The sequence below is a fragment of the Canis aureus genome, chromosome 32 (genome assembly GCF_053574225.1).
Source record: "Canis aureus isolate CA01 chromosome 32, VMU_Caureus_v.1.0, whole genome shotgun sequence".
NCBI lineage: Eukaryota > Metazoa > Chordata > Mammalia > Carnivora > Canidae > Canis > Canis aureus.
This window is the reverse complement of record NC_135642.1, coordinates 28601674-28625601: the sequence shown is the minus strand read 5'-3', so window position 1 is coordinate 28625601 and position 23928 is coordinate 28601674. Positions and strand designations below refer to the sequence as shown.

Here is a 23928-nt window from a genome sequence, read left to right as displayed (position 1 = left end):
GTGTTCTTGATGTCATTTCTAAGAATATGTTGCCAGAGCAGAAGTCATGAAAATTTACCATATGTTTTCTCCTAAGAGCTCTATAGTTTTAGCTCTTAACATTTAGGTGTGTGATCTATTTTGAGTTAATTTTTGTATATGTTACAAGTTAAGGGTCAAATTTCATTTTTTTTCATGTTTTTTTTTTTTCATTTCATTGGTTTTCCCAGCACCATTTGTTGAAATGACTATTATTTCCCCATTGAATAGTCTTAGCGCCCTTGTCAAAAACCAGTTGATCATGGACACATGATTTTATTTCTTGACTCTCAATTCTATTACATTGATCTATTTGTCCTTATGCCAGTGTCACGCTACCTTTATTTTTGTTGCTTTGTAGTCAGTTTTGAAATTGGAAAGTTTGAATTTTCTTTCCTTGTTCTTTTGTTGTGGTGGTAAGAATTTTGCATTGTTTCCATGAAGAATAGTCTGTAATCTTCTTGTAATGTTTATGAGGGTAATGCTGGCTGTGTAATGTGATAGAGAACCATTTCTACCTTTGTCTTTTTCTAAAAGAGTTTGTATAAGATTTGTATTTTTTCTGTAAGTGCTTGATAGGATTTACCAGTGACACCATCTGGGCATGGAATTTTCTTGCCATTGGGGAGGTGTTAAATTTATAGATTAAATTTCCTAAATAGATATAGGGCTATTAAGATTTCCTATTTCTTTTTGAACTAGTTTTTGTAATTTTTGTCTTTCAAGGAATTAATCCATTTTACCTAAGTGAACACATTTATTGACAGAAAATTATTTTATATTTTTCATTTATTTATTCATAGAGACAGAGAGAGAGAGAGAGGCAGAGACACAGGCAGAGGGAGAAGCAGGCTCCATGCAGAGAGCCTGACATGGGACTCGATCCACGTTTTCCAGGATCATGCCCTGGGCTGCAGGTGTGCTAAACTGCTGTGCCACCAGGGCTGCCCAACAGAAAATTATTCATTATATTACCTTTTCCAATCTGTAGGATTTGTAGTGATGTCACCTTTTCCATTTCTGATACTGGAGGTCTGTTTCTTTTCTCTTTTTCTCTCGATCAGTCTGGGTTAGTAATTTTAGAGGTTTGTTTTTCCCTCCAAAGGGCCAGCCTCTGGTTTTGTTGATTTTTAAAAATCATTTATCTTTTCTACTCCTTGTTTTCTGATCTTACTCTTTGTTATCTTCTGCTTATTTGGGTTTAATTTATTCTTTTTCTCTCCTTAAGGTAGAAATTTAGATCATTTTCTATAGGCCCTTCCTTTCTAATTGTTTTATAGATTTATAGATTCTTCTTTAAAGATAGTGGGACACAGTACAAAAACACTTGGATAGATGAAAGGTAGAACTCTGTTACTTACATTTCTGAGCAAGAAAAATCTTCCATGCAGTGCACCGCAGAGGATTGCACTCAGGGACATGGTAACAGCAAATTAGAGCTGTCAGGGGCATCTTAGGTATGGCAAGTGGGATGAGGTTAGCTGGGTTTCATGGACTCCCTGAGGATCAGCTATGTTTAATAATTTCACTAGGCAGCATAGGGATTGTCCTTAGTTGCCTGGTACCTGGCCCCAGGGTAATTAGGGTGGGTACATAGTGGCTTAGAGTATGAGAGCTCAATAAAGGTATTGGCTAAGGGTGTGGACTCAATCAGCCACTCTGGAAGGGAAACTGACTTGCTACCTAGCTAGGGCCTTTAAATTGGCTCAAGAGAGTTTATGTTTATTTATATAGACTTTATTCGTTTATTAGGGAGAGAGAGAGAACACAAGTGGGGGGAGGGGCAGAGGACGACAGAGAAGCAACACCCCCGGCCCCCTTGGCCCCCTGCCCCCTGCCACTGCTGAGTAGGGAACCTGATGCAGAACTCCATCCCAGAACCCTGGGATCACAACCTGAGCCGAAGGCAGATGTTTAACCAACTGAGCCACCCAGGCACCCCAAGAGAGCATTTTTAACTTCTAGAGATATTTCCTAAGGAAATGAAGTATAGATTTTTTTAAAAAAATATTTTATTTATTTATTCATGAGGGACACACAGAGAGAGGCAGAGACACAGGCAGAGGGAGAAGCAGGCTCCATGCAGGGAGCCTGACGCGGGACTCGATCCCGGGTCTCCAGGATCAGGCCCCAGGCCAAAGGCAGCTCTAAACCACTGAGCCACCCGGGGTGCCCCTGAAGTATAGATCTTGAAGAGCTATCTGCACATCTAAGTTCATCACAGCAGTATTTACAATAGCTAAGATATGGAAACAACATAAATGTCTCTTGATGGATCAATGGGTAAAGAAGTGTGTGTATACATACACACAATGGAAAATTATTCAGCCCTATTAAAGAATGAAATCCTGCCATTTGGGATCACATGGATAAATCTGAGGGACTTCATGCTAAGAAAGCCAGACACAGAAAGACAAATACTACATGATCTCACTTATATGTGGAACCTAAGATACTCAATTTAATAGAAGCAGAAAGTATAATGGTGGTTGCTAGGATAGGAGAAAGGGGGGGGGGGACGACATAGGGACGTGTTGGTTAAAAGGTACAAAGTTTGAGTTTTGTAAAATGAAATGAATTCTTGTGTACAACATAGTGACTATAGTTAACAATACTGTATTTGTATGCTTGAAATTTGCCAATAGAGTAGATGTTAAGTGTTTTCCACAAAAGAAATGAAGGAAAGAAGAGAGAAGGATAGAGAAATGATTACTGTGAAGTGATGGATATGTTAATTAGCTTGATTGGGGTGATCATTTCACAATGTATATGTGTCAAAGCAGGCTGCCAACCATAAGTATATACAATGTTATTTATGCCTATGTGTTAATTATACCTAAAAAGCTGGAAAAAATTTTAAATAAAATTATAAATTATATATTAAAATTGACCTCTTAAAAAAATTGACCTCTTGATGTCTTGACATCAGCTTTGAGCTCTGTTATTTGGGGTATTTACCAACCTAAGTAGTAGAGGAGAACTTGAGAGAGTAGAACCAATCTGAACTTTCCAGCGTCTCTAACAATATCTTGGTGGAGTTGTAAAGTATGTTAAAAGCTTAAGTTCTATTTTTCATGACAATACTATCTTGGTGTATTCCTTGGGTCGAGGTGGCAGGTTCTGCAGTTAATTGTTGAAAGGAATGAACTGTTAGTTCAGTAAGATGTATTTAAATGTTAGTGGTATTTGTTGTAACCAAGGGGAAGGGGTATTTGTAGTGACCATTGATGGAGATACAGAACGAGAGGTGAGGAGGTGGCAAGCTGGAGTTGGGGAGAGTACGAGAATGCAGTGGGGGAGTGGGAGGTCCTGTCCCCAGGGAGGGGACAGTCTGGAGGGACAGACTGGGGAAAGCACTAGTTTCCATTAAGTTTTAGAATGCCACCAGATGGTAGCAAGCTCTCCAAAATATCCCCTTAGGCATGGGAATATTAGGGCAGAGAGCAAGGGCTAAGTAAACAGCATGACCAGGAAGCATAGGAGAATCCCTACTATTACAGAGGAAAGGTCACTACCTGGATCTCACTTGTCAGTGTCTAAGCAGAGGTAGCCGTGGGTGTTGCTCGGCCAGTGGTCTCAGTGCCTGGAGTGCAGTCCTCCCCAGTGGGGCGATCGTGGGCTGGGGTGATGGCGTCCAAGGCAAAGTCTTCTGCAGTGGTGAACTTCGGGGCCAGAGCAGTGTGATCTGGGAGGGACTGGTGTATCCTTTCCAAGCGGATACCCACTAAGGTTGTTATGGGCCGTAGGTTTTTTGGTTTGTTTTTTGAGTATTTTATTTTCTGAGGATAGAAATTACAAAATTGAACCAAGAGGAAAAACGCAAACTGTAAAATCCTGAGACTCTGACCATTTAATCTTAAAGTCAGTAACCCTAGGGACACCTGGGTGGTTCAGCGGGTTGAGCGTGGACTCTTGATTTCAGCTTGGGCCATGAAACAGGGTCATGGGATCGATCAAGCCCTGCGTCGGGCTCTGCGTCAGCTCCTCGCCAGCTCCGAGTCCAATGAGGAATCTGCTTGAGATGCTCTCTGTTCTCTCCTTCTGCTCCTCCCCCAGCTCGTGTGCACACAAGTGCATGCTCTCTCTAAAATAAATAAATCTTTAAAGTCACTAACTCTAACAGTTTTATTACGAGCACCTTAATTTTACATTCACAAAACTAATTACACTATAATGAATTTTAGGTTTTTTTCTGCGTTGTTACGTATTTTGTGTCTGAGGGTATAAACGTCCCTCATTTTTCTTTTTTTTTTTTTTAGGATTTTATTTATTCATGAGAGACAGAGAGAGAGAGAGAGAGAGAGGCAGAGACACAGGCAGAGGGAGAAGCAGGTTCCACGCAGGGAGCCCGACGCAGGACTCAATTCCGGGTCTGCAGGATCACACCCCGGACCAAAGGCAGATGCTCAACTGCTGAGCCACCCAGGGTCCCAATATAAATGTCCCTCCTACAACCCACAATATTAGACTAAGCTGCTTGTAGAATTTGAAGGCAATGTTGGGCTGAGAGTTTGACTTGTGTCTCTTAAGTGCGGGGACTTTGTGGGTGTACAGCTAGCAAAAGTGATGCTGGTACCCCTGATGTTGCCATAATCGGGCCAGAGTACCAGAACCCAGCTGGCACGATCAAACCCCTCGGAGTGTGGCCAAGTCTAAAATCTCCCCAATAGTCCAAGGTTTTGCCCAGATGGGTGATGAGAGGAGTTCTGCTGCAAATAGATTTTCAACCTTACGGCCTGACTTCGGTGCATGCTGTTACTCTGGTGCACGATTGCCAGTCCAAATCTCTGAGGTGTTGCAGCTGCGGCGGTAAACTGTGGGCAGCCCCTCCAACTTAGCCAGTTATTATGGGCCTTTTGTTGCGTGTGCTGGTTTCATTGTTGGCAGGCAAATGGCAGGGCCTCAGGGCTGCAGCGCTGGCGTTGCCACACTTGAGGTCGTGTGGGGCTCGGCACTTGCTCTGTTTGGTTGAAACAGTGACTGACTTGGAAGATTTGGGTTTCCGGATCACAAACCAGGGAAAGCACTCAGACCAAAAGTAACAAGACCAATAGGCAGTGGCGTGGTGTGCGACTGCACCTGTTGCCTCCAGTCCGCGGTAGGATTACCAACAAGGGGCTGTCTGGGCTCATCAGGGTGGGACACCATGGTGACTTTATTTTTTTAAAGATTTATTTTTTTATTTATTTATGATAGACATATATATATAGAGAGGTAGAGACACAGGCAGAGGGAGAAGCAGACTCCACGCAGGGAGCCCGACGTGGGACTCAATCCCGGGACTCCAGGATCGCGCCGTGGGCTGAAGGCAGGTGCGAAACTGCTGAGCCACCCAGGGATCCCCACCATGGTGACTTTATTATCATCTCTGATGGTTTTCATTTGCAAAGTGGGATTTTTCTGGTTCCTTCTGAGCAGTCCACACTGTCTGTGGGAATGGCCCTGGACAACTCAGTTTTACGTCCTTGCGGGGACTGGAGGGAGATCCCAGAAGAATGATCCACCTATTTCTATTCAGTACTAAAGAAGGTTGTTGTTTTTTTTGGGGGGGGGGTTTGCTGGAAATTCAGGCTTAAATGGTCCCATTTGAGTTGAGCAGATGTCTGGCTGACAGAAAATTTGTGGTTGGCAGGTTCCAGAAGATAGTCACGGGATGGAGGCAGGATTGAAAAGCCTTAAAGATAGTTGGAGGCATTAGCAAAAGGCCTCATATGTGGTGAGTTTTCATATACGTAGAGGCCAGCCATGCCCCCTCTCAGGATAGGAAAGGGCCTTGGAAAGCTGTTTGCTTGCTTAGTTGGTGTAAGGTGTGAGCTATCCAAGGAGCCTTAAACTAAGAGAGAATAAGGCCTGGTGCAAGATAGAGATGCATTTAGGGGTCCATTTGCAGATTCGAGTTTTAAAGGAAGTTATTTGAAGAGACCACTATGGCTCTCATCTAACTGGCTGGCTGGGACCTGTAGGGAAGATAAAAGCTCAGTTGGATGCCTTTTTTAAGAGCCCAGCATTTGGGAAGTTTGAGAAGTAAAATGTGTGTCTTGGTTACTATCAGTAATGTCTGGAACTCGGAGATGAGGAGTGTCCGGTGGGGCCTGGTATTATGGCCTTAGTGTATATAGGGGCACGTGACTTTATACCCAAGATTTATATCTTGGGTATCTGTAGGCAAGAGATTTGGAGTTTTTTTCATTGAGGGGAGGGGACCAACTTTTAGGCAGTGGCCTCAAAGTTTGTAAAAGTGCACGTGGTGCAAAGGTGACTGCCTGAAATTTGACCACTTTTGCGTCCTACCCTGTATCAGGGACATCCTCATTAAGGGATTAAAAAGCAGCAGCACCGCACTGAGCTCCCTCACGTATGATCCGTACGCTCGGTGAACTTGCGCTGCTGTTCCCTCAGTTAATCCCAGGCGGTTCCCCATGGAGTCCAGGGTCTGGAGGAGGGCTGACATCTGGCAAGAGGCTAAGGACAAAGGAGGCCATTTCTCTCGCAATCGGAACAAGCCCTTGGGCCCACGTTTTTGGCTCTGTCCTACAAAGAGGCCTCAGAAGCAGTGCTGAACTTGTGGGGTGCTGCTGCCACGACCCAAGGCTTAATGGGGAGCTGGGTATGGAGACTCATAGGCTTGGAGTCTGTTGGAGCCACTCTTTGCAGAGCATCTCCATACGTGGCCAGCAATCTCTGCGCTAGTGGTAGCATGAGACTGAGAAGGGTAGTTTTCACCATCAGAAGCCAAAGGGCAACTTAAGGCCATCAGAGGTGGTCCACAGACCTGGAGGGAAGAGGGGAGGTTGTCAAAGCCACACCCATGGAGTCTCTGAAGGTCTATAAAGGAGGTGCCCGTTGATTTTCATTTGGGTGGGCGGGCTGGTCAAGGTGTTTTGTGTTCCTTCAAAGGTGAAGGCAAACTGGCTGAGAGACTTTCTGAATAGGCACTAAATTGAACATATTAGCTGGTTTCTGATTGGATGACATTATTAATTTCAGTAATACTGGGTGTTGAGCATGGGGGCCTTCATGGATGGGACTTCAGCATTTAAGATTGCAGTGATCCAGCATGAGGCATCATCCATCTCCTAGATTTAAGAACAGTTTGCAAAGTGGAGAAGCAGTAGGAATGATCACCCATTCATCATTTGGGCCATATATAAGTTTCCATACTTGAAGACCCTATTTTAACCCTCATTGGGCCATATTAACTACATTATCCAGGGACCCGTGGGGTCCTATTTTGTCAAACCAGTTTGTAAGTGTCAAAGGCTTAATTTAGTTTTAATTCATTACTCACGTTCACTGTGGAATATTTTAGGGCAGTGGGTCCTCTGGCTATGGGAAAGGCAAGGCTGTAGTTAAAATGAGGCATGCCTATGTTTTCTCTATATTTACTTTCCTCAAATTATCAGGGTGCCATATTCAAATTTATCCCCAGGTATAACTGAAATTTGAGCCCCAAATGGTGTATTTTATTATTTTTTAAAAAAGATTTTAATATTTATTTATTTGAAAGAGGAGGAGGGGAGTGGGAGGAGCAGAGGGAGGAGGGACAAGCAGACTCTGCATTGAGCAACAGAACGCAGTGCAGAGCTCAATTCCAGGACCCTGAGATCTTGACCTGAGCTGAAATCAAGGGTGGGATGTTTAACCGACTGAGCCCCCAGGCACCCCCAATTGGCATATTTGAGTACATATTATTTCAGAACCTATACATTGTAGAGGCATAAGACCTAATTAGTGCCCTTTTATCTTATTGTTATGTAAATTCCTTCAGTAAATTTTGGATTTCCAATTGGCTCAAATTATGAAACTTTGTTTCAATTTAATAGTGTGTATGTGTCCATGTTCATTTATTTTATTCACTTTTCCTGATTGTCTTTTTTCTTTCTTTTATCTTTCTTTTGTTTTTTCCTTCCTTACCGCCCCCACTCCCCCAGATATCCCTCCTCCTGCCCTCATTGGATATGGCAGGGGGAGGGGGAGAGGTTCTTTAGTCTGCTCATTCATCTTTTTTCTCTGGAGAGCCTCAAATCAGTATTGTTAGGGTCAGGGACCTCCCTCGTAGTGATGACTGTATGGTTTAAGTACCTCAGGCTTAAATTAGATTTGAATTCATGTCTTGGTTGTACCACAAGGGTACCATGGGTATTTTCTCCTATAACAGAAAATTTGATTTTTCATTACAATGCTGTATAAGAGTGCTGGCCCCACAGCCCAGAGGTTGACGGCTAGAAACTTCTGTCCTACAGATCTGCCTTTTCCCATATGGAGAAAACCATGCTTTTCAGTTTCTCTATTTGGAAAATGGAGGGGAGGTTCATGGCCTGCTCCTAAGTGGCTATCTTTCCTTCCAAGGCTTCCATGTCCAGCTGCGAGGGATTTGGGTTGGGACTTAGAGCTCTAGAAGCCTCTCCTTGGGACAAAACAGTGAGCCCCTTGTCTGAAGTATCAGTCCCTTGACATTTGTCACGCAGTGGAACTTACCCTAGCACACTGTCTAGAAGTCTTGCATCATTCAGGCAATTGCATAACCTTCCTAGGTTATGCTAGTTGGGGTGGCGTGGGGGTGTGGGGATGAGATATTCCTCCCCTAGCCCGTCTCTTGCTCTTCCTGGTTGCTTTAAGATTTTCTATTTATCACTGCTTATAGCAATTTGGTTATGATGTGTGTTGGTGTGTGTATTTTGTTTTAATCAAATTGGAAAATACTGGCCATTTTTCTTCCTATATTGTTTCTACAGTCTTGTTCCGAGACTTCATTTACGTGTAATTTTGAACCCAGTGTTCCCTCAGAAGTCACTGAACTTTTATTTTTTCATTCATTTTATCTTTGTGCTTTCATGTTTACCAGTCTTTTCTACTGCAATGTCTAATCCACTGTTAATCTTATCATGTGAAAATTCTATCTCATACATTGTCTTTTAATCTCTAAAAGTTCTATATGGGTTTTTTAAATGAGTTTGATTTCTCTCTTCATTATGTTCTTTGCCTTTGACTATATGAATGCAGTATCTGAGTTCCTTGTCTGCTGATGTAACCTCTCTTAGCATTTCTTTTGTATGAATTTTCTCCTGGTTGGGGATCATCTTCTTGGGTTCTGGCATGCCTAATGACTTTTTATTGGGTGCTGGGCATTATAATTACTGTATTATTGAATGTTTGGATTTTGTTGTTTTCCTTCAAGAAGTGAAAGGCATTTATCTGTTGATCAGTGTGACAAACTTGAGCCTTGTTTATAGGTTGTTATGGTGGAGCTAGAATAGATTTCATTCAAGAGGTGTTTCAGTCAGGGACATCTGGGTGGCTCAGTGGTTGGGCGTCTGCCTTCGGCTCAGGGCGTGATCCTGGAGACCTGGGATCAAGTGCCGCATGGGGCTCCCTGCATGGAGCCTGCTTCTCCCTCTGCCTGTGTCTCTGCCTCTCTCTCTGTGTCTCTCATGAATAAATAAATAAATAAAATTTTTTTTTAAAAGAGAGACTTCAGTCATAGTACTGTGGGGTAGCCTCTTTGTGGTTGACAATGAATGCCCTAGTTGACCACCCAGGACTCAAGGCTTCAATTGGTTGAAACTTCTTGCCCTGCACACCTCTGGGAATTATTCAGTTTAAAACTGATACATCTTTTTTGCTCAACCGCATGAGTCATTTCATGCATGTTTGGGCTAAAACAAAGACTGAAGGGTACTTATATGGAGTTCCTTTTCTGCATAGTTCCCTTCTCTCTAGAGCTCTGTCCTGTGCCCAACAACCAGTCAGTCTCCCACGAACTCCCATCTCTGTCCTTTCATACTCAGCATTCTGGGCTCTGGTTGCATTCCCCTCCCTGTACCACTGTTAGGAAAATGCATCCAGACAGAAAGATGGAGCAGTCATAGAGCTCATTTCTTTTGTTTCTCTTCTCTCAGGGATAACAGTCTTGCTTTGTCTATTGTCCATTGTTTGAAACAGTTCTTTTATGTATTTTGCCCAGTTTTCTAGTGATTTATGATAGAGCAGATGTGACCTTTGTTATTTTATCTTTTATTGACAAATAGCGATACAATAAATTGCATGTAAACATTTGGTAAATATATTTTTGTTAACATTTGGTAAATATTGACATATACGAGTATATATCCACATATCTGCCACAATAATCAAAATAAAAAACATTTATCATTCCCAAGGTTCCTTTTGCCCCTTATCATCCATTCCCATTCCATCCCTGTGCAACTACTGATCTACTTTAAGTCCAGATTAGTTTGTATTTTCTAGAATTTTATATGAGTGGAATCATAAATATAGATTCAGTTTTATCTCACTTCTTTTACTTACCGTGCTTTGAGATTCATCCATGTTGTTGCATGTATCAATAGTTCATTCCTTTATATTGATGACTAGTTCTGCAGATGAACTACAGTTTATGTGTTTACCTAATAATGAACATTTATTTGGGTTACTTTCAGTTTTAAGCTCTTTCAAATGAAGTTACTCTGAATATTTGTGTAGAAATCTTGGTGTGCACATATACTTTCAAATCTCTGGGGTAAATAAGAGTTGTATGGTAGGTGTATGTTCGACATTTTAAAAAAATGCCAGACTGTTATGCAGTTATTCATGTTAGCAGTGTAAGAGAGTTCCAATTCTAGTTGTTTCACGTCTTTACCAACATTTGATATTATCAATCTTTTTAATTTTAGTCATTCTAGTGGGTTTGTAGTGTTATTTCATTATGGTTTTAATTTGCATTTTCCTGTGACTAAAGATGTTGTGCATCTTTTTTGTGTATCTATTTACTATCTGTATATTTTCTTGGTAAAGTATCCACACTTTTACAAATTTAAAATTTTTTTCCTCATTGAGTTGTAAGATTTCTTGATATGTTAATACATGTCCTTTGTTAATATATATTTTGGAACTATTTTCTTTTTAGTCTTTAGCTTGCCTTTTCATTTACTTAGAAGTTTTAAAAATTGATGAAGTGTATTGGCAATCATGCTTGTAGATTAAAAAATTAAATACTAAGATATCATTTCTTCTCACACTGATCTATAGATTCAAAGCAGTCCCAATAAAAATTCCATAAGGCTTTTCTTATAGAAATGGACAGGTTCATTTTTAAATTATATAGGAATGCAATATTTTAAAATTATATAAAAATGCAATTATATGGGACCTATGATAGTCAAAACAACCTTGAAGTTGCAGAAAAAATTCAAATTACTCTTGCTACCTGATTTTAAGACATTTTATTCAGCAAGACTTTTTATTCAGCAAGACATTTTTTTCAATAAGAATCCAGATGTTATGGTACTGACATAAAGATGGAATAATAGATCAATAGTATCCAGAAAATAAAAACCTGAACATTTATGGTTAATGATTTTTGACAAAAGTACCAAAATAATTAAATGGGAAAATGATAATCTTTTCAACAAACAGGATTGAATTGATGGAACAGCCATAAACAAAATATGATCTGAATTTTCACCTCACACCATATAGAAAAAATTAACTTGAAGGACACAAGCATCATAAGGCAGTGTGAATCCTTTTTCTCTCCCCTTGACTTACAACTAATCAGACATCCATAATTGGGGGTGGGGGGAGTGCCTCTGATGAGAAGGGAGTGGCATGATATATTCAAAATGCCGAGAGAAATATTCTTGCAACCGAGAATACTCTATCCAGCAAGGCCATACATCATTCAGAATGGAAGGAGAGCTAGAGTTTCTCAGACAAATCAAAGAACTTCATCACCAATAAACCAGTCTTATTGGGAATATTAAAGGGAACTCTTTGAGTGGAAAGGAAAGACCATAAGTAGAAGAAAAGAAGGAAGCACTAAAGCAGTAAAATTAAGTATATCTATAAAAATTAGTATAAGGATTCACGAAATAAAAGGACGTGAAGTGGGAGGGAAGAGGAGTAAAAAATGGCTTCAAACTTAAGTGACCATCAACTTAATACAGACGGCTATATGCATAAGATGTCATATATAAATCAAATGGTAACCACAAATCAAAAAACAGGGACCTGCAAAACAGAGAAAGGAATCCAAAAATATCACTAAAGAAAGCTAGCAAACTATGAAAGAGCAAGAGGAGAAACCGAGAACTATAAAAACCACCACAAAATAACAAAATGACAATAAGCACATACCTATAATAATTAACATTAAATGTAAATGGATTAAAAACTCCAAAGACATAGGGTGATAAAATGGTAAGAAAGCAAATTCCATCCATACACTGCATACAAAAGACTCCTTTCAGAACTAAAAACACCTGCAGATTAGATGTGGAGGAATAGAAAAGCATTCATCATGTAAATGAATGTGAAAAGAAAGTGAAGGTGGCAACATATTGGACAAAATAGACTTTAAAACAAAGACTATAAAAAATAATAAAAAAAATAAAACAAAGACTGTAACGAGATGGGCACTATATAATCATAAAGGGAACAATCCAATAAGAAGATATGACACTTGTAAATATTTATGCACCCAACATGGAAGCACCCAAATACATAAAGCAGCTAATAACAAACATAAAGGAACTAATCAATAGCAATACAATAATAGTAGGGGACGTTTATACCTCACATCAATGGATAGATCATTCAAACAAAATCAACAAGGAAACAGTGGCTTTGAGTGATACATTGAAACAGATTAATCTAACAGATACCGCTAGAACATTCCATCATAAAACAGCAGAATACGTATTTTGTTGACGGGCATATGGAACATTCTCCAGAATAAACCATATACTAGATTAAAAAACAAGTCTCAACAAATTAAAAGAGATGGAAGTCATACCATGCATCTTCTCTAACCACAACACTATGGAAGCAGAAATCAACCACAAGAAAAAGTCTGGAAAGAACACAAACACATGGAGGTTAAATAACATGCTATGAACAGTGAATAAGTCAACCAAGCAAGTAAAGCGGAGATTAAAAAAAATACACAGAGACAAATGAAAATGAAAACACAACAGTCCAAAATCTTTGAGATGCAACCAAAGAGGGAAGTTGCAGGAATATAGGCCTACCTCAAAAAAGGAAATAAAATCTCAACCAGCCTCACATCTAAAGAAGCTAGAAAAAAGGACAAACAAAACCAGCAGAAGAAAGGAAATAATAAAAATTAGAGCAGAAATAAGTGAAATAGAAACTAAAAAGAAAAAAAGATCAATGAAAACAGGAGCTAGTTCTTTGAAAATATCAACAAATTGATAAACTGTTAGCCAGACTCATAAAAAAGAAAAAGACACAAAATCAGAAATGAAATGAGAAATAACACCGCCAAAGAAGTAGAATGACAAAATATAAAGAATTATATGCCACCATATTGGACAACCTAGAAGAAATGAAACATACAACTGGAAACATACAACTCTCCTTCCAATACTGAATCAGGAAGAAATAGAAAATTTGAACAGTACTGAAATTGGATCTGTAATAAAAAAAAGCTCCTAACAAACAAAAGTCCAGGACCAGATGGCTTCATAGGTGAACTCTACCAAACATTTAAAGAAGAGTTAATACCTATTCTCAAACTATTCCAAGGAATAGAAAAAGAAGAAAAGCTTCCAAATTCATTCTATGAGGCCAGCACTACTCTGATACCAAAGTCAAATAAAGACACTACAAAAAGAACTATAGACCAGTATCTCTGATGAAAGTGGATGCAAAAATCCTCAAAATACTAGAAACTAAATCCAGCAATACAATTTAAAAAGTCATTCACCATGATCAAGTGGGATTTATTCCTGAGATGCAAGGATGGCTCAATATGCTCAATCAGTATGATACATCAACAAGAGAAGATAAAAACCATATGATCATTTCAATAGATGCACAGAAAGCATTAGACACAGTACAATAACGATTCATGATGAAAACTCAGCAAAATAGGCTTTGAATGAAATTACCTCAACATAATAATGGCCATATGTAAAAACCACAGCTAACATCATGCTCAATGGTGGAAAAACAGAGCTTTTCCTCTATGGTCAAGAACAAGAGAAGGAAGCCCACTCTCACCACTTTTATTCAGCATGGTACTAGAACTCCTAGCCAACAGTAACCAGACAACAAAAAGAAATAAAAGGCATCCAAATTAGTAAGGAAGAAGTAAAACTTTCACTATTTGCGGGTAGCATGGTACTATATATAGAAAACCTGGAAGACTCCACCAACATGAATAATAACTGATAAATGAATTCAGTAAAGCACAGATCAAAAATCACAAAATCAACATACAGAAGTCCATTAAACTTCTATAAACTAATAAGCAGAGAAATTAAGAAAATAATCCCATTACAATCACACCAAAAGTAATAAAATACCTAGGAATAAACTTAATCAAGGAGGTGAAAGACCTGTACTCTTGACAAGTATAAATTCGATAAGAAGTTGAAGATGACATAAACAGAAAGATAATTACTTGCTCATGGATGGAAAGAACAAATGTTATTAAAATATCCATACTATCCAAAGCAATCAAAAGATTTACTGCAATCCCTACAATACCAACAGCAGTTTTCACAGAATGAGAACAAATAATCCTAAAATTTGTATGGAATCACAAAAGACCCTGAATAGCCAAAGTAATCTTGACAAAGAAGAACAAAGCTGGAGGTATCACAATCCCAGATTGCAAGATAAACTACAAAGCTGTAGTAAAAACAGTATGGTACTGGCACAAAAACAGACACCTAGATCAATGGAATAGAGAGCCCAGAAGGAAGCTCATGATTATATGGTCAATTAGTCCTTGACAAAGGAGACAAGAATATGCAATAGGAAAAAGAGTCTCTTCAGCAAATGGTGTTGGGAAAACTGGATCACTTTCTTACACCATACATAAAAATAAACCCAAAATGAATGAAGAATCTTAACCATAAAAATCCTAGAAGAGAGCACAGGAAGTAATTTCTCTGACATCGGCTGTAACAACATCTTTCTAGAGATGTCTCCTGAGGCAGAGGAAGCAAAAGCAAAAATAAACTTTTGGGACTACATAAAAATTAAAAGCTCCTGCACAACAAAGAAAATAATCAATGAAACTAAAAGACAATCTACTGAATGGGAAGAGATAGGTGAAAATGACACATCTGATAAAGGGTTAGTATCCGAAATATTTAACTTATAAAACTCAACATTCAAAAAACCAAATTAAAAATGGGCAGAAGACACAGACATTTCTCCAAAAACATACAGATGGCCAATAGACACGTGAAAAGGTACTCAGCATCACTCATCATCAGGGAAGTGCAAATCAAAACCACAATGATATATCACCTTACACCTCTCAGAATGGCTAAATTCAAAACCACAAGAAATACCAAGTGTCGGTGAGGATGTGGAGAAAAAGGAATGCTTTTGAATTGTTGGCGAGAATGTAGACTGGCATAGCCACTGTGGAATACAGTATGGAGGTTCCTCAAAAAATTAAAACAGAATTACCAAATGATCAGTAATTCCACTACTGAGTATTTACCCAAAGAACACAAGAATACTAATTCAAAAAGATATATGCACTCTTTGTTTATTGCGGCATTATTTGCAATAGCCAAATTACTGAAGCAGCCCAAATGTCCACCAATAGATGAATGGATAAAGAAGATGTGAGATATATATATATCTTTCCCTTTCCTTCAACTTGAGAATATACATACATACATATGTGTGTATACAGACATGCAATGGAATATTATTCAGCCATAAAAAAGAGTGAAATCTTGCCCTTTGCAATGACATGGAGTTAGAGAGTATAATGCTAAGTGAAATAAGCCAGTCAGGATAACAAATGCCATATGATTTCACATGTGGAGTTTAAGAAACAAAACAAAGAAAAAGGAAACAACCAAGAAACAGTCTCTTAACTATAGAGAACAAACTGATGGTTGCCAGAGGGCAGGTAGGTGGGAGGATGGGTGAAATAAATGAAGCCGATTAAGAGTACACTCAGCATGATGAGCATTGAATAATGCAGAATTACTATATTGTGCACCTGAAACTAATATAACACTATGTTAACTATACCAGAGTTACAACTTTTTAAAAATTCAATAAAAATAAAGTGTCTTTGCACAGCATCCCAGGACACCTGTGAAATCCAGACACACACCTGAAAGTGGGTGGATTGGACTGTGGAGGAGGTTGCAGAGAAACAGAAGTGTTGGCTGTAGAGGCGGTGATGGCAGAGACAGCTGGGTCTGCCAGGGAGCCAGCATGAACCTGATGGCTGAGGAAGTGGGGGGGTGAATATGATAGGTGGGGGTCTGTCTGGCCACAAGTGCTGCAGCTGGAGGCACCAGTTGTTGTCTGTGGTGACTGGGAGCAGAGCAACGAAAGAGTAGTAGGCAGACAGCTGCTGTGTCTGCTCCAGGAGGCAAGATGACCAGCCACGGACCTCTTGGAGCCCCTGCCCTCCAACTTGAGAATTCCCCTCTTGGGTTGTGGTTACAACCAAAGCCTCAAGTACTAAGTACACACCTATGCCCAATGCACCACAGTTCTTTGCCTTTTTAATTTTTTTTTTTCTTAAATGCTGCACTCCCAACCTTAATTGTGAGTCAGCTCTGGTGAAAGAAATTTAAAAATTTTGCACTATAGCATCACTTTCTGGAAAACAAAAGGAAGGCTCCTAACCACTAAACTCCAATTAAACTCCAGTTAAAGTAAAAGCAGCCATACCTTATTAGGTATTTGCTACTTGAAATGCAGCAGCAGAAGTGCTTTCCATAAAATACCATGAAAAAAGTACAAAGTGGCTGAATATATTTAAAAAAAAAAGATAAGATACAACTGTATGCTGCCTAACAGGAGACTCATTTCGGCTTTAAAGACGCACATAGGCTCAAAATGAAAGGATGAAAGATGATATTCCAAGCAAACAAAAACAAAAAGAAGGCAAGCATAGCTATACTTAGACAAAATATATTTTTTCTTAAAGATTTTATTTATTCATCTGGTAGAGAGAACACAAGTGGGAGAGTGGCAGAGGGGGAGGGAGAAACAGACTCTCCACTGACCAGGGAGCCCAACGTGGGGCTCAGTCCCAGGACCCTGGGATCATGACTTGAGCCAAAGGCAGACACTTAGCTGACTGAGCCACCCAGGTGCCCCAACAAAATATATTTCAAGGCATAATGGGTAATAAGACAAAGGTCTCTTGCTTATATAATGATAAAGGGGTCAATACAGAAAGAATATATAAGTCATATAAATATATATGCATATATATGCTCCAAGCATGAAAATATATTAAGCAATTAACAACAGATCTTAAGGGAGAGACAATAAAATAAGTGTAGAGGACTTAAACTGCCTCAGTATCAGCAATAAGATAGGTCATTCAGACAGAAAATCAACAAGGCAACATCGGAATTGAACCACACTTTAGAACAAATGGACTTAATAGACACATACAGAACATTCCATCCAACAGCAGTAGAATACACATTATTTTCAAACATATCCAGAATATTCTACAGGATAGATCATATACATAGGCCACTAAACAAATCTTAGATAATTTAAGATCAAAATCATATCAAATATCTTTTCTGACCGCAGTGGTATGCAACTAGAAATCAACAAGAGGAAACTGAGAAGACATACAAATATGTGGAAACTAAACAACAGTCTCCTACACAACCATTGGATCAAAGAAGAATCAAAAAGCAAATTAAAAATTACCTTGAAACAAAAAGAAAATAAAAAGTTTCAAGTATTGTGGGATGCAGCAAAAGCAGTTCTGAGAGAAAAGTTTATGGCAACAAATGTATATATTAAGAAATTGGAGGGGTGCCTAGCTGGCTCAGAAGAGCATGCAACTCTTAAGAGTTGTGAGATCAAGCATGGAGCCTACTTAAAAAAATATATATATAGATATAGATATAATTAGAAAGATTAGAAAGACCTGAAATAAATGACCTAACTTTACACCTCAATGAACTAGAAAAAAGAAAAATTAAAACCAAAGTTAGGAGAAGGAAGGAAATAATAAAGATCAGAAAAACAATAGAAGGATCAACAAATCTAAGAGCTTGTTCTTCCAAAAGATAAACAAAACTGACAAACCTTTAGCTATTGACTCAAATAAAATTAAAAATGAAACAGGAGACATTACGACTGATACTACAGAAATAGTAGAGTCATTAGAGACTCTTGTGAATAATGATATGCCAATGAATTATATAACCTAGAAGAAATGGATACATTTCTAGAAACAACTTATCAAGACAGAATCGGGAAGAAATAGAGATTTAATCAGTAAGCAAAAGCCTTTCAGCATAGAAAACTTGAGGACCAGATGGCTTCACTTGAGACTTCTACCAAACATTTAAAGAATTAACACCAATCCTCTTCAGACTCTTTCAAAATATTAGGGAGGAGGAGGGAACACTTCCAAGCTTGTTGTACAAGCCTGCGTTACATTGATACCAAAAGCAGATAAGGATACCATAAAAAAAAAAAAACTACAGATCAATCTCCTTGACGCATATAGATGCAAAAACTCAACAATATTAGCAAACTGAAGTCAAGAACACATTAAAAGGATTATACACCATGACCAAATGGAATTTATCCCTGGGATGCAAGGATGGTTCAACACACAGAAATCAATAAAAGTAACACATCACAGCAATAAAATGAAAGATTGAAACCACATGATCATCTCAGTAGGTACACAAAAAGCATTTGACAAAATAACAATATCGCTTCATGATGAAAACCCTTAACAGTCTGGGCATGGAAGGAACATACCTCAATATAAAAAAGACCACCTATTGCAGATCCACAGCTGACATACTTAATGGAGAAAAAAATGAAAGCATTTCCCCTAAGGTCAGGAACAATGCAAGGATGTCCACTTTCACCACTTCTATTCAATATAGTACTAGAAGTCTAGTTAGAGCAAGTATGTAAGACCAAGAAAAGGCATCCAAATCAAAGAGGAATAAGTAAAATTGTTATTATTGTGCTGATATTATCCTTCTTGTAGAAAAATCCCAGAGAATCAGTCAAAAATCTGTTGGAAGTAAGCTACAATATCAGTAAAGTGGCAGTATATAGAATCAACATACAGGGATCAATTTCAGTCCTTTACATAATGATGTAGGATCTGTAAGTGAAATAAAGAGAAACAGCCCATTCATAGTAGCACCACAATCCATGAAATACTTGGGAATAATTTCAACCAAGGAAGTGAAAGATCTATATAATAATAACCTTTCTGGGAGAAACCGAAGAAGATACAGATGGAACAACATTTTGTGTTCAGCGTTCAGAAAAATTAATATTGTTAAAATGCCCATACCCACAGCCATCTACAAATTGAAAATATTCTCTGTCAAGGTTCCAAAGGCATTCTTCACAAAGATAGAAGAAACAATCCTAAAATTTTATATGGAATCACAGAAGGTCCCCATTAGACAAATTCTGGGGAAAAAAAGAACAAAGCCACAGGTATTATACTTCAAAATTAAAAACTACAGTACAAAGCCATAGTAATAAAAAAGCAGTATGGTATTGGCACAAAAATAGACACATTGACCAATGGAACAGAATAAAGGGCCCAGAATTAAGTCATGGCATATATAATATTCACCAAGGGAGCCAAGAATACCCAAAGGGGAAGGAATAGTCTGTCTCTTCAACAAATGGCGTGGGGAAAACTGGGTAAACACTTGCAGAACAATGAAAATAGACCCATATTCTCACACCATTCACAAAAATTAACTTGAATCAAAGAATTAAAGTCCTGATACTATAAAACTCCTAACAGAAAATGTAGGGAAAGAATATCATTAACATTGGTATTGGCAGTAATTTGGGAATGGGGAGTGATGCCAAATGCAAACAAATAACAGAAATCAACAAATGAGACTACATCAAACTCAAAGCTCCTATATAGCAAAAGAAACAATGTAGTGAAAAGACAACCTACAGAATGGAAGAGATTTTTGCAAACCATATATCGGATAAGGGGTTACTATGTAAATATACAAAGAACTCAGTCAACTCAATAACAACAATACAAACTGTTTAAAAAAATGGACAGAAGAACTATATAGACATTTCTTCAAAAAACATCAAAATGGCCAACAGACACATGTAAAGATGGCCAACATCACTAATCATCAGAGAACTGCAAATCAAAACCATGAGAAGATATCACCTCACACATGTTAGAATGGCTAACATGGGGCTGTCGGTTAAGCATCTGACTCTTAGTTTTGGCTCAGGTGGTGATCTCAAGGTCATGGGATCGAGCCCCATGTCAGGCTCAGTGCACAGTCTGCTTGGGATTCTCTCTCTCCCTCTCTTTCTCTCTCTTAAATGAATAAATCTTAAAAAAAAAAAAAAAAGTTAAAAAAAAGAATGGCTATCATTAAGACCAGAGACAGCAGGTGTTGGCAAGGATGTGGTGAAAAGAGAAGCCTTATACATTATTGGTGGGAATGTCAATTGGTCCAACAATATGAAGTTTCCTTAAGAACTTAAAAATAGACCTACAATCCAGCAATTTCACTTCTGGATATATATCCAAAGGAAAGTAAAAGAGGATTTTGACAATATATATGCACTCTCATGTTTATCACACTGTTATACACAACAGCCAAGATATGGAAACAACCCAAATGCCCATCAACAGATGAATGGATAAAAAAGATGTGGTGCATAACACAAGATATTAATCAGCCTTGAAAAAAGAAAGTATCCTTCTATTTATGACAACATGGATGGACCTTGAGCACATTATGCTAAGTGAAATAAGTCAGAGGATGACAAGTACTGTATGATATCACTTATATGTTTTATCTAAAAACGTTAAATCTGTAAAAAACAAAGTAAAATGATGGTTCTCAGAGGATGGGGTAAGAATGATAGTCTTGAAGGGTATAAACTTGTAGCAAGTAGTAAATAAGCCTTACAGATCTCATACACAGTATAATGGCTATGGACAATGATATACTATAATTATGTAATGTGATAAATAGCATTATAGGATCAATCCTAATATATAAAGTATCAAAATGCTGCACACTGTAAACTTACACAATGCTACACATCAAATTTATGTAGTAAAAAAAAAAATTAACTTGAAAGGATCACAGATCTAACTGTGAGAATAAAACCATGACACCTCTAGAAGAGAAATCTTATTGATCCCAGATTTAAATTGTTGATTGGATACCCGAAATGTGTATGAAAAATTTCAGAAGTAAAAGAAGTGGCTTAAAAAAGGAAGGAGGTCATTAGAATATGATAGGTATGCCAAAACTTACTGCATTTTGTTGAATGAAATCTTTATAAAGGGGAATAAATCTAAGAGGCAGTGATTACAAAAAAGGTATATTTTAATTTGGACTCCAAATCCTATCAGCAGAATAAACCATTTTTGGAAAGCTTTTCAATTGGACTGGAATATATTCTTTTGGTAAATCAAAAACACAGAAAGAAGCTTCAGAAAATTTCAGACCATAACCTTTGACCTTTTAATGGACAATCTAGTGGTACTCCAGTTCCACCCCAATGGAATAAAACCAAAACACTGATGAGGCAAGATTTCAAATGCTTAGCCCCAAAATGTGACTTTATTTTTTTTTATTTTTATTTTTATTTTATTTTATTTTTTCAAAATGTGACTTTAAAGGATTTCCTGTAGCCTCCCTGTGCCGAGATTCTAATTCTGTCATAGGTAGCCTACATCTTGAACAAATACTCAAGTCTAGGAGGACAGATGACTCCTCTCCACATTAGAGTCAGGAATGGCATGCAAGTGTGTGAACACTTCCATAATTTTGAAGGAAGAGAAGGGGCTTTGGAGTTGGACAGGTTTGGTTTTAAGTTTCAGCATTGCCAGTAGTAGTGACCTTTTCAAGTTGTGTAATCTTTCAAGTTTAACTGTGACAGTATCAGTCTCCTAAAACTGTTGTGAGGATGAAGAATAAGAAGATAAACAGTGCAACATCTGATACATAGTAATAGCCTGGAGTATTGTTATAAATGTGGAGTATTGTTACAGTCATTCATAGTAACCAGTGAGCAACCTGTTCCAAGGACTAGGATATTCAGTGGAATGCCAGGATTCAGGGCTACTAGTTACTTAATTTACCTTATCTTTATAGTGACTTATTTAGTAAGGTTGGCAATCCAAAGAAAAGTCCTCTTGGGGCACCTTGCTGGTCGGTCAACAGAGCATGAGACTCTTGATCTTGGGGTCCTGGGTTCAAGCTTTACATTGGGCCTAGAGCTTACTTTAAAAAGAATGAAGACTCCTTTAAAGGTGATGTGTCAGCCTTTGCCTGAGTTGCCTGAAGGATAACAAAATGCCACCCCAAAATATGCCTCTTTGTGTATTTTTTGAGAAATAGACATAGGAGTTCTGAAAACAGAAGTTTACCTTTTGTAATGGAAATTTAAATTTACAAAGGAAATCTTCCTTTGAAAGAAAATGACTAAGTCACAAAAGAATCTTGTCAATGGAGAAGACACCAACTTAAAAGATTTTTTTTTTTTTTTAAGATTTTGTTTATTCATGAGAGACACAGAGAGAGGCAGAGACATAGGCAGAGGGTGAAGCAGGCCCCATGCAGGAAGCCTGATGCGGGACTAGATCCTGGGACTGTGGCATCACACCCTGGGCCGAAGGCAGATGCTCAACCACTGAGCCACCCAGGCGTCCCAAAAGTAAGGTTCATTATGCGCATTAAAAATTTTTTTTTAAATTTATTTATGATAGTCACACAGAGAGAGAGAGAGGCAGAGACACAGGCAGAGGGAGAAGCAGGCTCCATGCACCGGGAGCCCGACGTGGGATTCGATCCCGGGTCTCCAGGATCACGCCCTGGGCCAAAGGCAGGCGCCAAACCGCTGCGCCACCCAGGGATCCCCGCGCATTAAAATTTTTAAATTGGGGGACGCCTGGGTGGCTCAGCAGTTTGGCGCTTGCCTTTGGCCCAGGGCCTCCCCGTATGGGGCCTGTTTCTCTCTCTGCCTCTCTCTCTGTGTCTCTCATGAATAAATTTTAAAAACCAAACCTTGCTTTTGTTTTCTTTCTCTGGTTACTACCCCACACTCTTCTTTTGTCTTTATCTGAAATGGTATTTAAGCCTGAATTCTAAGCCACCTCTGAGAATTAATGCATCATTCCCTATCTCCCAAGTGTACATGAGGGATACATGCTAATAAATGTTTCTTTTCTTTTTCTTATTAACCTGTCTTATATGGGGCCCGAGTCAAGAACTTACAAGGGCAGAAGGAAAATTTTTTTTCTTCCCCTACACGACCCTGAACTTTGTTGAAGGTGCTGACTTGGTCTGGTTCTTTGTCCTCTGCTCCTGACTTACGCTTATTTTTAAAATGTAATGCTACAGCTTAGTCTAAATATGGTCCTTCCTATGAAAAGTCGAGGTGCCTAGGTCTCCTGATGTATTTTATTCTTGATAAGCAAATAACCTAGCTAGTCTTCAAGGAGAGCATGCCAGTTTCCAGTTTTATATGGAATTCATTATTATATTATTCTATGTATTAAGATTGCTTGTTGCACATTTTTTCACTCTGGGTCATTCTGAGACCAGGTTGATTGCCCTTATGGAAGGATCAGCATTATATTTGGAGAGAATAGAAATGTTTTATGAGGCTTAAGGAGCCTTTTCTTAAAGTTCTTGGCTTGGTAAAAAATAAATAAATAAAATAAGTTTCTCGTATCTATTAATAATGATGTTATAATTTATTGTTATGTGCCTCTCACTATATATGCATTATCTTTTCAACAAGGTATAAATTATTACATTTTAGAGATAAGCAAACAGGCTATGTTGTATTAACTTGCTCTAAAACTAAAAAGTACAAAAAGGGCCAATAGGCCTGATTTTACAGATTTCTGCAGATTTGAAACAAATGTGACTTCAA

At 38.5% G+C, this 23928-nt stretch overlaps 1 protein-coding gene across 1 annotated transcript in view; it reads left to right on the top strand.

The window, feature by feature from the left end:
- The window catches only part of SLTM (SAFB like transcription modulator), a 98630-nt gene that overhangs the window by 49749 nt on the left and 24953 nt on the right, over positions 1-23928 (top strand). The gene's annotated exons all lie outside the window — the stretch shown is intronic.